Genomic DNA, 4,161 nt, shown 5'->3' with positions numbered 1-4,161 from the left:
TATTTACATTAGTACCATTAAGGCCTCCACTTTTCCAAAGGTTACCACTCCCAATGACAGAAAATACAAAGTTTTTATGTTGCAAATGATTGTCCTTAGTTATATCAATTATTTTTATATTGCACTTGATTGTCCTACACTGATACCAAAGGTCTACAGTTATATCAATTTTTTTTAACTTTAAAAGGTATGCGATACTTGTTGTGAACATGTGATTGTATTGCTATTGGTTGTCCTTAGTTCACATGCATGTCATCTGTAATAGAACATACATGCACGAATTTGTAGGAGGGTTGGAATCCTTCTATCGTTAACATTCATGCTCTCTTTCATTTGCATAAAAGGAACATTTAATTTTTTACATACATGCCATCTTACCATCTGTTTATGTCTCAGTAAAAAATGAGTAGATCTAAAGAGGCTGGATCGTCGGCTATGTGGGATAGAGAGACTACTAATATTTTTTGTGATTTCTGTTTAAGGGAGATCGAATTGGGAAATAGACCCACTACTTATTTTCATACAGAAAGTTGACAGAATCTCACGACTAAATTCAAGGAAATAACTAGAAGGGATTGTGATCGGATGAAACTAAAAAATAAATGGGATCAATTAAAAAAGGACTGGAAAATTTTGAAAGAGCTCAAAAGCGGATCAAATGGATTGGGATGGGATCCACTAAAGTGGATAATTGATGCACCTGAGGAATGGTGGGCAGAAAATTTAGAGGTAACTACATCACTATTTTCACATATTTTTAGAGTACAAAGTTATGAATATTGATTAAATTTTTCTTGTTGTTACAGGAAGTATCAGTGATAACAAAATTCAAATTGACTGGCATTGATCCAGCTTTAGAGGATAAGCTAGATGGTATGTTCACTGGCATTGTAGCAACAAGAGCTCATTTTTTCACCCCAAATGAGCAGGGCTTCGAAAACTTAGACCATGATATGGAGTCCGAGCATATAGGTGATTCAAGAGAAGGTTACAGCCAATTCCCTACAGATATCAAATCTACTGGTGGAACAAAGCATCCCCAACCTACAAAAAAAAAGGCTTTGCATTTGTTAGAGGTTCTATTAAGACATTGATTGAAACATGCAAAGCAAATTCCAAAATGATGAAGGACAAGCTATGCATGTTAAGTATGTCAAGTTGCTAAGGAACTCTACTCGCAGAAAGTTCTTTGAGACTTTGGACCCAGTATTTTGTCTTCCTTATTTGCACTCTTTTATGAACAATTGAAATGTAACTTCATTACTACTATTGGGTTACATTGACTATTTATGTGATGAACCCCTATCTCTTCATTTCTTATGTGTTATTAATGTAATGGACTCGATTAATGTATTGTACTTTTTCAATCATGAGTATGTCGTCTATGTATCGTTTTCATTGTCACATATTATTTATTATCTTATTTAAAAATTTATCATTTTTTAAGATTTTATATTATGGATGAAGCACAAATTAATCAAATCTGCATTGTTGTTCTCACCCTTACATTGCTATACCATTACTACCATGCATATATTGATTGAAACCCATGCATGACACCGAGTAATATTGGAGATAAATGGGTCAGAAAGTTATTACGTGGTCACCTGACACATTTTGCAAATATGTTCCGCATGACAAAAGTAATTTTTATTGACCTGCTTAATGAACTTTGAACCCTTTAAGGATTGCATGGTTCATCAAGAACAATAGCTAGAGAGGTGTTGACAATAACACTTTACATTTTATCCCAGAATGAATCCATTAGAGCAGCTATGGAATGATTTCAACATTCCTCAGAAACTATAAGTAGATATTTCTCATTTGGCACTAGTGAGCATGGCACGTGAAATAATCAAACCAGAGGACCAACATTCCAGTCCATCCACACACATGTTGCAAATGACCCTCGATATATGTCATTCTTTAAGGTGCTTTCCCAATTTAAATTTCAGCTACTATAATTTTCTACATGATTTTTATATTGATAAAATCATCTATCACAAGATTGCTTCAGAGTTATTGATGGAACACATGTCGATGCACGTTTTTATAGCACAAAGAAAGTTGCATACATTATAAGGTGCGGATCCCCAACACAAAATATAATAGTTTTTTGCGATTTCGACATGTGTTTCACCTATGTGATGGCTGGTTGGGAAGTTAGTGCACACAATAACTATGTTTTCAAGTTTGCTACTAGCAATAGAAAATATGGTTTCCCTTATCCACCACCAGGTATGACAGCCGTGTTTTACTTTTGACAATCTGAATTTCTATAAAAATTCTAAAAACCAGAAAACCTTACATAGGGAAGTGTTATTTGGTCAATGCTGGGCACCCTTTACAAAGGGGTTATTTGAAATCATATCCAGATACAAAATATCATATACCTGATTTAGAGAGATCGAGCAGAGTTACACGAGGCAAGAAAGAAATATTTAACAAAAGGCACTCATCCTTGCGTGGTGCGATCGAGAGATTGTTCGGGGTTTGGAAGAAGAAATGGGTTATTTTAAGTTATATGCCAACTTATCCATTTCCAAAACAAGTCCAGATTGTAGTGGCCACAATGGCACTACACAGCTTCATTTGATGACATCAATCCAGGACAGATGCAAAATTTACCATTATAGAAGAACATTTATTGCAAATACCACTTGAGGTATTTGAATACCATGTTGGACGTACTATCAATCTGGATTCAATAGAATCACACAATCTAGATGGAGAAAGTGCTTTGAAGATGGTGGCTTTGAGAGAGCAAATAAAAAATGACATAAGTTTAGCCGTCTAGAAGTTTTTGAATGCTACTTGCTCTGTTTCACCTATGTTTTGAATACATACTATGTGTGTCAAGCTGCATATCTTCTTAAATGAATTTCTTTTTTTTAGTAACAGGCAAAATTAATTAGCATGTTTTTTAGGCAATATTAATTGGCATGATTCCATTGTAACTCCACGGTTTGAAGAAGCAGTAGTGAAGTTGCATATCTTTCAAGAATTAATAATATTTTTCCTGAAAAGAAGGTTGCATATCTATGGCATTTTATTTAAGTGCATTTTTGTTATTGAGTTAATGAGATGCAGTTTAATATATGTAAATATCCATGGGATGGGCAAGAATTTTTCGTCGGATGGTTAAGCATTTTTCATGAGGTTGCATATCTAGCAGCTTGGATGACCCAATTCTTTAAGGGTAACCGCTGCTATAAATAGCCTATTGGGGGCAGTTAGAATGTAAATTAGATCTGTGTAGCTTCACGGGTGAGGTGCAGTTACAATGTACATAAAATCTGTATAAGAAGGAAAAGGGGAACACTGCATACATTTTTCTTAGAAGCATTAGTTGACAGTAAATGAATTGTATGAGTAAAGGTGAATTAAACACTGCATACATTTTCTGCATACTTTCTTATGCATTTGTATGAGTAAAGGTGAATTATATAGACTGCTTACCTGGGCAAGCATTTGTTTGGTTGCTGTTATATGGTATCTACTATATGAAAGTATTTCTATAGCTGTTATTAAATTTTGGACTTGTGTCATCAGCAGAAAAATTGCATGGCTGCTATTATATGTGATCAGCAGAAAAATTTCAGTTTGTTTCAATTCACATGAAGCTGTTTCATATTATGGATATATTTGTATATGTAACGAGTGTTGTATATGTCATTTGTTAGGGCTTCTAATTTTTATTATCAACTAGTCTTTTGTTGATGCATATAAGAACAGTCTTAAGTTGATGCTTATATGAACATGCATATAGACTGCTTCACTTATCTTGAATCAATGCATATATGTTGTGAGGGTGTCCATTTTTTTAAATTTTTTATACAATTACTTGCTAGTTGCTGGTTTGGTAAGCATGTGTTTTTCAATTTGCTGCCTCAGTTAACTTGCTTTGGGGAAATGTGAATGCGTATATAGTATGTCGTATCTTTTCTTCAGAACTCTTGTTAAAATACCTGCTTGGGTGATATTTTCTTGGGGGATATTTACTAGTTGCTAGCTGGTGAGCTTGGTTTTGAGCACAGATTACAACTTCAACTCATCTATTCTATGCTTTTTTGAAGCAATCTTTTATTATGTTAGCTAATAGTTATTTTTGTAAACAATGAGGTTCAGGTACTACGGGTTTTCAAGTATGATGTTACCTGT

The sequence above is a fragment of the Phalaenopsis equestris genome, unplaced genomic scaffold (genome assembly GCF_001263595.1).
Source record: "Phalaenopsis equestris unplaced genomic scaffold, ASM126359v1 Scaffold232487, whole genome shotgun sequence".
NCBI classification, from domain to species: Eukaryota; Viridiplantae; Streptophyta; class Magnoliopsida; order Asparagales; family Orchidaceae; genus Phalaenopsis; species Phalaenopsis equestris.
The sequence above is the reverse complement of the archived record's forward strand: the minus strand, read 5'-3'. Positions refer to the sequence as shown.